We start from the raw sequence: 14146 nt of genomic DNA on the forward strand, positions 1-14146 counted from the left end.
AAAAGAAACTGGCCAGCTTTGCCTTTAGCAAAGCAATGAGCTGAAACAGATTGATACTCAGGTTATTTAATAACACTGAACTCCTGTTTTTTAATAAACTGATTGAAATACTAGTAGGGATTCCCCCAAGTATTTATCATTTTTGGTTCATGATCAAGTGAACGCTACATGAATTATCTGTATGGCCATGTAATTTCCATTAACAGTAATTGTAAGAATGTAGAAAGAGGATGGCTTATCCTGTGATCCTCCCTATTACGAAGTAGTTAACTGATTAAGGTTAGGATACTGCAAGCCACTTCATACCATCAGTGAACTCTCTGCAACCCCATTATCTTCATTAGGCTTGTGTGGGTGTAATTAATTGGTGTTTAGTTACCAGTTGTGTTGAATGAAAAGAATTTAGTTCTATTTCTCTTAGTTTTATTGGCTCCATGGTGCTAACAGGCTAAAGTGTAATTAAAAACTCTCTAATCAAAGTATATGTAGCAAGAGCCAAGAAAGAAACCCAGTGAGGAAAAGCCTGTGATTGGTGTAACTCTGACCTTTGAAAAATGAAGATGCCTCACTTATATTAACATGTACATTAAAAATGTACGAAAATGTATAAGATTGCAATCATAACATTCCTAGAGGTGTCCAGTAACACTGTATTTTGATGTCTTCTCAACATATTTTCCCCCAAGTCTCTTAGATTGCATAGTATTTTGGGTGCACAGATAAATGGGTCTCATGTTTCTTTTGAGAGCAACTGTACATAACTCTTTTTCACCTCTTACCTTTACTATAACTCTTGCTATGATCAGCTTTTCCTCAATTATGATTCTGTATTGTGTGCATTCTTTTTGTCACATGTATCTCCTTTGAGTGTATGAATATGTGGTGCTAATCTGGCATGCTCTAAACCCAAGTACAACATGCCATGCTTAAGCGTCGCGTGAAGGATTTGCTTTTTGCTGTTCTAAAATGCTGCTTTAAAAATATAAACTTGACCTTTAAATCATGGTTTCACTGCCATCTCTGTTCTTGTAGGATTTCACAGAAGATTAATGTGTGCTTATTTCACTGACAGGGTCTTCTTTGAAGTCAACTCTGAGTGTGTAAAAACTGCACATTTCTGATAAAATCAGGACTGTCTTGTTAGCTTGGTGATACAAGTACTCTTGTACAGGTACATTACTGCTTTTGAGGCATTTTAATTTCTTAAATAAAAAAGAAATTTTCATTTTTTTTTCTTTTTATATCTAAAATGCTTCTGTAGTGTTTCTTTTAATTTTTAATATTTTGTGTTCTATAAAGAATAGACTCCAGTAACAAAACTAAATATGTGTGTAAGAGTAAACAAAAGATTCTGTCCTTGGACATGGCTGAACACATTTAGACTGGACTTTGAGTCTAGATAAAAAAATTCGAAGAACTTAAGTAATATATATACTGCATATTTGGAAATTTCTAATAATTATTGAAGTCTTTCTCCCCCCCAGCACTATTATTTTAATTTCCGGAGTACCCATATGAGAGTTCATTTGCCTTCAGTAATCATTCTCTGCTCCAGTGGTTCCTTCAAGTTGAGTGGGTTTTAGTACTAATTTCTTTCTAAAGTTTGAGGATTCTTCCTGTGGGTCTGTTCAGCTCCTGCTGTGCAAGGGTGAGCCTGGCCTTCTCCAAAGGAGCCTGCTGAACTGCAGTGTGAGAGCTCAGAGGCTTTGATTTATCACTCTAAAGGTGATTTGGAACACACACTATTTAAAGACAAGTTTTTGAGCTTGCAGAAGATTGCCCTCAAATTTCTGTGATACAAATAGGTTTTGTGGTGTTTAGATTTTTTTTAATGGTAGTGCACATGAATGCTAGGCTTTATTCTTGGATATCAGGAGTTTGCTACAAGATTTCATGCATTTTGAAGTAACTGTTATGACCTTTAAGGCATTATTAAAACCTACCTAGTTCTAGGACCCTGCCATGATGGATTACAGGGATTTTTCTGTGTACATTGTCAATATCATACTCTGAAATGTTAACACACAAGTATATCCAGAGTCTGAATGTTATCAGTCTCTGTGAAATTCGTATTAAATATTTTCTATGACATGATAATGTGTGCTCATACATCAGTTACTGCATATGAGGGATTGACTTAATTTCAAAGAGGATGTAGCAACATGGCCATAATACATTTGCAATTTATACAAACCAGCAATCAAACTTGCAGATGAACAGTTAGAAAAGTGGGAACATGTACTTCAGTTTTCTAGTTCTGAGGCTAGATAACTACTAATAAAGCAAAACTTACTTTTACATAAATCAGCAGAGTTTATTCTTGTTTGTCATCACTCTTCATGGTCAGAGTGGCTTTCTTGATGTTCTAGTTTGAACCTGTAGTTCAAACAGCAGACAGAAAATGTATTAGAATGGAACTACTTTTTTCTACCTGTCTGTTGAAAGAAGATAACTTTCTGAAAAGAATGACTTCATACCTTTTCAAAGGTTCTGAGTATTAAAGCACCTTTTTTTCTTTTTTTTGTAAAAAAATCCGTTCATTAATCTCACTATAAAGAATTTTGCTGAAGGGTTTTTTTTTAAATGCAAATTGTTTTAGCTTCACCCCTCAGGCTTTGCATCTTCTTCTTTCCTTTTATATTGGACTAGAAACCTAAATTTGCTCAAGTATTTGAGAGCAATACTTCCAGTTCCAAATATAGAAGCTTTTGGAGTGTTTGGAAGCACTCTGTAGGTTATGTTACTGGTTAGCAGAGCAAAGGCTTACACGACGAGAAGTGAATCCTGACCAGTGCAGATGGACTCGTGATCTGGAGGGTGCTTGGAAAATAAAGTTTGAAATCTGAGTTAGCTACAAGTATGTAATAGTTGAAATGAATGTCCCAAGGAGTGAGAAATACTGTTAACTGAGTTCTCAAGTCCTGTAACTTGTGGGCAGATTTTAACAGAAGCCTTTATGTTTCTTTCTAGGAAAAGTGAAGCTGATAGCAGAGGGGTTTAAGGAGTCCAAATAAAAAGGTAATTTTTGCTTTACTTTACTATAGAAAATTGGGCATTCCTGCATCCTCTAGGTTTGTTTGTTTGTTTCTTTGTTTGTTTCTTTGTTTGTTTTGCTTAAACATATTTTTTTTAGAAACAAACTGAGTATGGAAGAAGAGTGGCATTTTTTTCCCCATGGTATATCTCCTGATTTTTACAACCTTAATCGCTTGGGGCATGTCTTGAACTTTTAACCTTCTTTCCCCAGCACTGATGCAGTGAATAATGGACTCTCCTGCTTGACACATAACTAGATTGCAGTTCAAAGTGGATGTCACAAACACTATTGCACCATCTGGAGCAGAAGCTTGACTATCATTTTGTGATAAACCCATAACATCATATGAATTTATAACTGACTTAATTTTTTTCCATTTCACTAATTTAGGTTTCTTTAATTCAAAAATATGTTGTTTGGTTTTTTTTTCAAAAAGCCTTCTGTTGTAGTATTTTTTGTACAACATCCCAAGAATTTTCAAATCTTGTATGAAAGTTATAGGACATTTATAACCACTTTGACTCTTTTTCTCTTATAAACAAGATTTAAACAGTTCCCCTGAGGCTAGGGAAACAATGTGTGAGCTTTGGAGATAAAATTTGTTTTCCCCTATTTCCATTGTTATCTTTAATTATTTCATTCAGTTCAAGACTCAGTTAATTAAAAAAAAAAAAAGGAAAAGGAAATATTGCTTGTATATCTTCTTAAAAAATCACATTTTTGAAGGTAGGTGTGATTGTAAACTGAAAATCTTTTCAGAGTCTTAGTTCTGAAGAATACAGTTCCATGTAAGACACTCAGCCATATGTTTGAATAACATCCAGGTGATGCAATGAAATATACCTCATTTTGTTGGAAAAGAATCTATTGACTGATGTTACTGCTTGGGGGTGTATTCATCCATGAAATACAGTTTTTATAAATTTTGTGTACTGATAGAATTGTATTAAAAGCTAGCTGTGAGGTTTGTCTCAAAGCAGCAGATTTTGAGTGAGCTTGAGCACCTTTGACTTTCATTGGAAGCCAATGAGACTTGTAAATCCATAGCTATTTTGACAGAATGGCTTGAAATTAAAGAGTTTTGTGACCATGAGGTCAGTCTGGTGAGTTTGTAGTTTATGTGACCGTTGGAGAAATAACCAGGCATGGCACATTTGCACAGAGGGGATTAGTTCAGATTTCAAATTAGTTTCAGACTTATTTTCTAAAATGAAGCAGTGGCTGATACAAACATAAGAGACAGAGAATGCTTCTAATACAAAACCTCCCTTCACTATCTTCTTCAAATATTGATAAATGTACTTCAAGATCCAGATACATATGAGCAAAGGTAGAAATATTCTATTTCTGAATGTGATGGGTTTGGAAAATAGTTTTGGTTCTACAGAAAAATTGAAAACTATACAAAATAAATAAGGTAATGAACATGATGACTAGTAGAAGAAAATGCTGTTTAATATTAACACAGTATTTCAGATAGAGCACAAGTGCACAGCTCTCAAGTGAATTTTCACAAAATTGTTCTCTTTCTTGAAGCAATACTATGATGTAAATTACAGAAATTCAGGTTGGAAGAGTGCCTTCGAGATCACCTCCTCCATCTCACCTGCTCAAGCAGAGTCCATTCAAGCAGCTTGCCCAGGACCATTCAGGTTTTGAATATCTCCCGAGAGGGAGACTCCATAACCTGTCTGGGCCACCTGCTCCAGTGTTTGACCACACTCACAGCAAATATTGTATTTTTATCTTACACCGAATGTACTAGTTTTACATTTGTGCCCATTGCTTCTTGTTTTGCCAGTGGGAACTACTGAGAGGGGTCTGGCTTCCTCCTCTTCATTCCTTCCCATCAAGTATTTATACACATTGGTGATTGCTCCCTGAGCCTTCTCTCTTCTGGACTGAAGAGTTCCAGCTGTCTCAACTTCTCCTATTACGAAAGACACTCCAGTCCTTTAATCACCTGCACAGGACTCACTCCAGTAAGTCCATCTCTTTCTTGCATTAATTGCACTGATGGAATTGCATAACTCTGTTTGGTTATGGTGGATTGATAAGGTGTATTTCATTATGTTAGAGTAAGAAAAGTTGTAGGTCAATGGAGCATAACTGGAATTGTATTTAAGAATAGACTTCAGTGTCAGATTCTCAATTTCTGTCAGGATTTGTATATTTATTAGAAAACATACATGTTGTCTACTGGAAACATTGCCTACTCGCTGGATGTTGTGCTGAGAGGAGTGTACCTTTATACAGAACTGCTGCTTTCTAATCTCCATTTCTTACATATAGATAATGAAAGCAACATAAAGGGAGGAAGTGATAAAAAGAGTTTTTTGGCAGAAAACCCTCTAGAACAGGCAGAAGATAATGTTTTGTGAAATGTACCTTATGTAGAGGATTAGCTAGCAGGGCAAGGACATATGGATATAGCTAAAGCTATGGACGAGCTGTTAGAGCATGGATCACAGCTTGTCTAGGCTGATGAGAAAATCTGAGATAGCAAGGCCATGGCAAGACTACAGTGCCCTTGTACGTGCTAGTTGGCTGGTAAACAGGACGTTGTGATTAGCAAAACAAAAGCAACTGAGAGCCACCTGTGTCAACAAAAGAAGGGAGTAAAAGTGAAATCAACATTTAAGCAAGAACCAATAATGAGCTTAGCTTTTGCAATATGTATGAGCTAATTATAAAGCGTATATTAAGCTGTTAGCAGTGATCAATAAACGAAGTTTGCTGATTCTCATATTGAGCGTCTCTCTCTTCCCTCGTCGCGACAACCTTAAGCAATGAGAAGGACAGTATGTAACTCATCAACCAGGCTTCAACCAGCAAGCAATCACTACAGCTATTGTGTCCAATTATCCATCATAAAAATCACCATTTTCTTCAGAGAAGGAGGAGGATGTATTTTTTGTCAACTGCTGATGTTTAGTGATTAAGCCAAAAGTAGTACCAAATGCACACAATTGTATTTGTCAGAGTGTAAAGTAAAGGTAAAAAAACCTTTATGTTTTCTGACTGTGCCAGTATATTCATTCTCAGTTACCTGCTTCATTCATGAGGAGGGAAGCAGTCCATCATACACAAAATAGAACATTCTGGTAGTGCAAGCTGTGTATAAATAATTAACACAATGAAATTATTTTGAGACGTGCTAACTCTTGCTCTGTTTTAAAGGTTAAATGGCATCCTAGCACTTACAAGCTTAAATCCACGAAAGACTATTGGATCCTCTACTCTTCACCTCCTGTGTATATCAAGCACGTGACATATGAGTTGAAAGGCTTTTAGGCTTTAATTTGAGATGGATTACTGCCTGCTTGCAGGCAGTAATAAACAGCATAGCTCTCAGTTTTGTGTTTTAATTCTACCCATATTCTGTGAGCATTGACTATAAGAAGCAAGAAAAAGAGCACAGGAACGTCTTACATTCCCTGCCTCCTTGTCAGAAGATAGCAGAGGTTTTCTTTTGTGCTTCCTACTTATAAATGGTCATTTTTTCAGGACTGCCATGAAGTGTTTGTGAAGGTACTGCACTAGTCTGCCCTGTAAAGGGAATTCATTCAAAGGCCATGTTGTTTCAGGACAAGCATCAGTAGCAATTACCACTTCCAGCTTTTCTCTAGAAAGTGTGAGTTTGTGTCAAGGGCTCTAGAATCAGACTGCTAGCCTGAGCTTCAGACACAAAGAGATATCAGTTACTCTCAGTTTCCCGTGTCACAGTTCCTGATGTTAAAATTTTAGATAGAATTTCAAGTCTATTTTTGACACTATTTGAAAAAATTGTGCCTCTTGCAATTATTGAGTTTTGTGAAAAGAGAAAGAGGAAATTATATTTCATATGTCTGCTGAATCCTTACTTCACTGCTGTAAAACATACCATCCAGCAAAAGCTTTAAAGTAATTCAGAGTAAGTTATAAAGTGGACTTTAGAAATCACTGTTTAGTTTAATTGGATACCTATGCTGTAATTCATTCAGGTTATCAGGGAGCAAGCCCTACTGAATGTAGCTCTATATAACAAAATTTAGCCATGAAATTAGTTCTAAAATAGTGTTCAGTTTCTGAAATATCCAATGCATGAACAAGTTGTGCATCTGGCTCTGAAGTAGTTAAACTAGTGCAAGTCTGGCTGAATTATACTGCAAGGCTGGAGCCTGTATCTCTCCAGATATAAGAGACAGATTTGGGTGATTGTCATCCAGTGATGCTACAAAAACAAATATCATGTAGTTTCCTATGTTGGAGTTCCTTACCAGAGAATAAGGAATTTCCCTACAAATAACCCATAGTGATCCAGTGCTGATCCAGCTCTCCCTCCTTTTCACAGAACTCTAAAAAGCTTTCAAAAGCTGTTTATTCTTTATGGAGTTAACAGTAAAAAGAATTGATGGCTATGACTGTGTGATAGTGTATTATTGGTGACAGTGCACAGGTAGTGTAGAAAAAATGTGATTTGAAAAAGGACAAAGGATGAGGCTTTGTGCAGTTTTTCCAACTGTGCTCTGAATAAATTTTTGAATGTGTGGATTTTTTCTTGCTTATTTGTACTGTCAGTCAAGTAGATGGAGATCTTGATGTCATCCAAAATCTCTAGAGCCTGCATACTTTAGTGATAAAAAAACATAATGTCTGTGGGTGCGCTCTTGAATTGTGTTTGTTAGCAGTGGCAGCATGTGTTTCAGGTGAAGAAGTGAATTAAATAGTAGCCTGAACTATTTCTGGTATTTTAATTGTATTAGATTTGGAGTGTGATAATTACATGACCTTTTCTTGGTGTAGCACTTTTCTACCAGCTGTCACTTTGTAAAGCTACAGAGCAGAGCTACACTGAACATGGTCTCGTTTGAATATTTGGAAAGTCACTGTTGCTAGCAAGTGACTAAATCAAAAGGGAATTAAATTCACAGCACTATTTAATAACTCCACTCCAGGCTTTCCCTGAGATCTCCTGTATGGAGACAGTATTTTAAGGTTAAAAAGGAATTGCATTAGTTTGGTTCCTAAGAAATGGAATGGGAAGTGGGGAAAATGGAGACCAGGTGATTCCATAACATTGTCTTCCAAAGCTGAAGTAAATGCCATATAAATCAGAAGTAAATGAGAGAAATGCTTCCTCGTGAGGATTAGGGTGCATATGTTTATATTGTTCAGCTTCTTAAAAAGGTCATAAAAATATAAAATATGCTCAAAGTGTTGCTTATAAAGCAAGATCATCCAGGAGAGCTGGCCACTGCAAACTTGCTAAATATACACACAGATACATCCACGAACAGGAGCTGCTTCTTTTTTGCTTACTTGTTCTTGAACTTCACTAAGAGCTTTCAATTGCTCTGACATTTTCAACAAAGGAAGTAATAGTTGTTGCTGAGCAGTATTCTGCAGGCAATTATCTTATCTGATTGTTGGAGCAATCCTCACTAGAAAGGAACCAATACGATCAAGTTAAATCATTACAGAAAGGCAAGAGAAACAGAGGAAGGAACCAATAGAGGGAAAAGGGGCTCATCTCGTTAGTGGGTGCCTGTGCTGGGGTTCAGAACAGCAGACAATGAAGTTACCCTGTAAGACAAAGCTGTGGAGTTGCCTCCTGTAGCTGTTGACAGGTCTGAATCCTCTCTTCTAGAGCCTTTTGTGGCTATAGTGCGAGGCACCTGCAGAAAATGTGCCAAAACTAGACAGGGAGCACTAGCTTTTCAATAAGCTGTCACCTCTCTCTCCCTTCACCCACCCCTCAAGTTCCCAGCAGGAGAGGAGAAGCCATACTGAAGAACTAGACTGGAAAATAGTCATGTGATGGGAAAAGGGGTGACATACAGACACTTTACAGTTACCAACTTTCTGAGCCTGGTATGATTGAGCTTTTTGGGCAGTTCCTAGACAGCATTTTTTCTTTTTTGCTGATAGTGCTTTTAAGCTAAAGACCTCTAAAAAACAGAATCATGGGGATAGGCAAGTCACCTTGTCAGCCAACACATATTTTTAATATTTATCTCTTCCTATTTCTGCTCTGGAAAGAAAGGCATGAATTTTGTCTTTCTTTTAATTCACTGGTAAACAATTATTTAATTACTGCCAAAATTAGCTGCTCACTTGCTCTCACAGTTTAGTCAAAAGGTCAAGTCGGGCTTCCTAAATGGATTTCTCAACTTAGTATTGTGCTTTACAAATCTATATCTCGAATTCCATGTTGTTTCAAAGGCTACACATACTTGTTTAAAAAGAGAATGAAAGCACTTGTTTGTGTATACATACACATACACACACACACGAGAGTATGAACTTGCATCTTACAATCTGTAGATCCCAAATAATTTTCAAAGGAGAGGGTTTTACCCACCCTGTGAGCAGACAATCCTTGTGGGTTTGAGCATATTCCTGTGTACCATGTATGTGTGTAACAGTCTTTTTGTTTTCTCTGTTATAGAATGACAGATTTTTGAGGCACCTGTATGAAGACATGGTCTTCTGGTTTTCCCAGTCAGGTGATGTGTGGAATCTCCCTCTGTACTGCGTTCAGGGTTGAGGAGGAAGGTTGACTTATTTAACAAACTGAACAAGCAGCAATAAGGTGGTGTCATTGCTTAACTCCAGCCAGCAACTCAACACCACACAGCTGCTCACTCTTCCCCCTGCCCCTGTTTGGATGGGAAGGGGAATTGGAAAAAAGGTAAAACCTGTGGGTTGAGATAAGAGTAGTTTAATAATTGAAATTAAGTAGAATATAATAATAATACTAACATTAATACTACTAATAATAATGAAAAGGGAGGTAACAAAGAGAAAGAGCAATAAAAACCAAGGGAAACAAGTGATACAGAATATAATTGCTCATGACCCACTGACCTATACCCAGCCCATCCCCCAGCAACGATCAGGGACTCCTGGGCAACTCCCCCCAGTGCACAAACTGCACATGACGTTCTACGGTCTGAAATATCCGTTTGGTCAGTTGGGGTCAGCTGTCCCAGCTGTGCTCTCTCCCAACTTCTTGTGCACCTGCTCACTGACAGAGCATGGGAAACTGAAAAGCCCTTGACTTAGGGCAAGCACTAGTTGGCAAAAACTAAAACATCGGTGTGTTACGAGCATTATTCTCATACTAAATCCAAACCACAGACTGTGCCAGCTACTAGGACGAAAATGAGCCCTATCCCAGCTGAAATTAGGACAGATGCATAGCCAGATTTTGGGGTTTTGTTTCCCTGATGGACATGGCTTGGAAACAGCAAGGGACTGGAACCTCTGGGTAGGCCAATGTGTGAGAAAATGACAATACTGTTATTTCACTTTTTAAAGCTTTATTCTGAGAAAAGGTATAACCTTCCATTGGCTCAGAGCAAGACTGAGGAGCTGGGGTTTGAACCAGCATCTTCAGTACCTTAATCCCAAATCCTTGCATGGACTATGTTAATCTCTTACTACATTTGTACGTTATTTTAGAATAAATGATATTACATGCAGCTAGCAGGTAGTGAAAAAATCCTTGGTGTAACAAAAGTGTTGCTGATAACATATGGCTGTTACAGATAGAGGGAGAAAATTCCAAAATCTGAGGTAATATAGTTTTTATCTGGCTTAAGGAAGCAGCCCTAGTGAAACAATTTGTAGCTTCCATTGGAGGAGGAAGGAGCTAATGAGTTCCTTGGGATTGGGGCATGTTTGTACAGAGTAGACCTAATATATTAGGACTGTACACAGTACTGTATACAGTAGGACTGTACACCTTTCCAAGTCCTGTCCAGTTCTTTACTAGAAAGTGTGTTTGTAATAATTTAATTTTCTTGTGTCTCTTATCTCCAAAATCTGTGCCAGGATTTTAGTCAGATATTGATAAATTAGAGAAACTCTTCAGTTAAAGAGCCTGCAGAAAAAAACTGAGTCCTAATAACTGTCTCAAGGCTGCATTACTCTTCTGTATGAATAAATAACTTTTCACAGATTTCTGCTAGTGGGGACTTAATTAAGGTAAGTTGCTAATATGCTTGAGTGGTATAAAAATCTTCTGTCACAGGTAATGTGCAACAATTAAAGAAATTACAAAGAAAGATGAGAACTGCATATTCTTAGACGTTCATCCTTTTACGTTGCTATAGCGTTTGATAGCTGTGGCAAACAGTTACAGGCTTACTGGGCTAGGTACCTATTCTTGGATGTAACAGAAAACAACAAAACTACAATGAATACGCTTAGAACAATCAGGTGAATATGGGCCTGTGTTTGTCTCTGTTCTACTGTGGGTTATGCATGTCCCCTCAGGCATGTTGCAGGTAGGATTGCATTTAGCTGTTTGTTCACTCACACACTTCCCAAAAGGCAAGAGTTTGTGTCTGGTTGTTTAAGACCTTGCTTCTGCTTTGAACATGTCTAGTTCCCTTGGAAAAACAGTCTCTACCTCCCCATCCCCCTTTAGAGAAAACAAGTGAACTATTCATGCAAAAAAGTGTGTGTGTGGTTGGGAGAGTGGGGGGGCGTGCAGTGCCACCGACAAACCCTATTGAAATGCACTGGCTGTTCATTTACATTCACACTTTTTTTAATAAAAATGTTAACTAATGATGTTAAATGCTTTGCCAAAGGTCCTGGCGGGTCAGTTGCCCAAGTGCCATTTCTGCCTAATTAGGGCTCTTGTGGCAGGCCAGGGGCCTCCTGATGCAGTGGGTGACAAGCCAGGAGCTGACAGCTTCAATCGGCTCCAACAGGAAGGTTGGGCTGGTCATGTTTTCTAACTCAGCCAGGTGTTAGCTGAATGTAGGGGGGGTCTTGGCCAGACCTGAGCACTTGTTTGATCTTCCCCTATTTCACTTGCTCTATTTTGAGCTCTTCCCTTTGCCTGTCCCATCTTGTGTCAAGGTCAAGAATGAGCTTCACTAAATCAGCAATTTCACTTATCTCTGGGAGATCATTAGCAGTCCTTCTCCCTCCCCTCCCCAAATAAACCTTAGGCACTGGTGCAGAAACAGCACAGGTTCCAGAAACCAGACACTGGGCAGCCCAGATATGGAAAGGAAAAGGAATGAATGCAGATCCTTCCTTAAATAATATTGTTTTCTACTTCTTTTTTGCAAACCTGTTCCTTATTATTCATGCATATTAAATAAACTCCCCAAGTAACCCTCAAAAACATAAAATGCTTCCACAGTCACAATTAAAAGCCTTGAACAACTATAAAATTTTATTTCATCACTATTCTAGAAAAAGTATTTTTTTTAAATAGCAGGAATAATACAATAAATAAAAGTTTCCTTTGACCTCACCTGTTTCTTAGTAGCACACCGACCATCTTCATATGTGGCCACATGCTTTTGAACAGCTGGCCAGTTTTAGGCATCTTGACAGCTGACAACTGTAAAATTGGATCGTGAATGTATTGGAGAATTGGCTTTTTCTTTGCCTGATTAATCAATGGCACTTTTACCTCAGCTGAGTTGTGCTAGTTTATGTTAACAGAGAAAAAAGCCTTTAAAACTTAAACGCGTTGCTGACCATTGTGTAAATAACTCAAGATTTCAAACTGCTTTATCCAGAAATGGCACAAAGCATGAGATTGACCAAGGGCGAAATAATTACTGAATTTCTTAAATATAAGGTGAATATAATTTCCAGAAGTTGTCTGGTTTATAGATCTTACAGCTGAGATTTGTTACTTCTCAGTTTAAGCTGGTGAGTTTAACCATATTCTATTTACATAAAAGTCACTACATGCAGGAACTGCTTAGGCCTCAATGGTATGGAACCACTGCTGCAGTGAAAGGCAGCAGTGAGATAATAACAGACAACTGATTAATAATACTCAATAATATTAAGGGCAAGAAACAATAAAGGAAAGCACATCACTTGGTAGCTGTAGCCATAATGTAATGATAGGGTATGTAGGGGTTTTTTTAAACAGGAAGACTATAACAGGAAACAGTCTCATCCTTCTTATTAATAATGTTAAATGCTTCCTTTTTTTAAAAAATTTTATTTTATTTCCCCTTATCTTTGATCCAAAAGAAAACTAAAAAGTAATTCCTGTCTGGACAGAATAAATACTGTTCTATTGTATTCAGCAAAATTGTAACTATGAAACAGCAGAAAATAGGAACTGACAGCTGAGAGGCAGTTATACATTATGAGATCAAGATCAATTGAAGTGTGATTCCAATCCAATATTTGAATAAAAATCAATTTTCAGTGAGGGCAACTATTATAGCAGCAAGACATTCCAAATGCAGGAAAGTTGCTGGTTAGGTGACAAACTGCAGGATAATTTCCAAAGGGTATGTCTTTTTTTCTTTTGACAGGATTTTTTTTGGAAAGGTAGGTTTTTTTGTATAATGGACGTAGAAATTCTTCCTGGACACTTGGAGTAGAAGAGCTTGAAGCAGTATTCTTGTTCTTTCTGCGTTACTAATTTCTTGCAGTCTGAAGGAATTTTATCCTTCTTTTGGTAATGTTGACTGTTTTTGGAAAGCTCATGATGATGACAGTGCACAGACATTTTGCCACAGAGGTCCAACGGGAGCATGATTATGCAAATATGCATTGAGAATACCAAAACACCAATTACCAATTTGATAATACCAAATCACAATGTTCTGCAGTCTCTCTTCTGTTTTCATATGTAGTTTGACTTGGTGTCTACTGTCACAAAATATGCAGATCTCAGCAGGTTTCAGAAATGCATGTATGTCTGAATGAGTAGGTAATTGGTTCTTGTTGCATGCTGAAAAAATTTATTTGCTGTCGTGTTATAACATACAAATCAGTTACTGAAAAAATGTACATATCATACATTTTTAACATCTGAATGTGCAGTGCCTGGAAAGGTGAAGCTGCAATGAGGAGTTATTCAAATTACAAAAACAGTTATAAAATGCAGAAAACTGTGAACATAATGCTGGGGTAGTGTTTTTTAAGACAGTTATGGAAATATATCTTTGTCTCCCTATTTTATAGTGTAAAAACATGAAGTAACCTAAAATGTATAATCATGAATCTTAAGATGGGTATGTGGGGAGGACAAGGTTGCCTTATGAGCAAATTTCCTCTGCTCTGTACTGTCCTGGGAACACAGCCAGGAGCTCGTGCTGCTGTAGCTTACTTCAGACTGTGTAGGCTTAG

General features: G+C 37.5%; 1 long non-coding RNA gene across 2 annotated transcripts; it reads left to right on the forward strand.

The window, feature by feature from the left end:
- Nucleotides 1–1046: 1046 nt before the first annotated feature.
- On the forward strand, nt 1047–10884 carry LOC113952761. 2 transcript variants are annotated; one of them, XR_003529651.1, is made up of 5 exons: nt 1047–1171; nt 2971–3018; nt 4839–5019; nt 9468–9710; nt 10856–10884. It is a non-coding gene; the product is annotated as an uncharacterized LOC113952761 (long non-coding RNA). The 2 variants fall into 2 exon arrangements; XR_003529652.1 differs by lacking the exons at nt 9468–9710; nt 10856–10884 and adding an exon at nt 5330–5425.
- The last annotated feature ends 3262 nt before the right edge of the window (nt 10885–14146 follow it).

Source organism: Corapipo altera, unplaced genomic scaffold (assembly GCF_003945725.1).
Source record: "Corapipo altera isolate COAL_440 unplaced genomic scaffold, ASM394572v1 180, whole genome shotgun sequence".
Lineage (NCBI taxonomy): Eukaryota > Metazoa > Chordata > Aves > Passeriformes > Pipridae > Corapipo > Corapipo altera.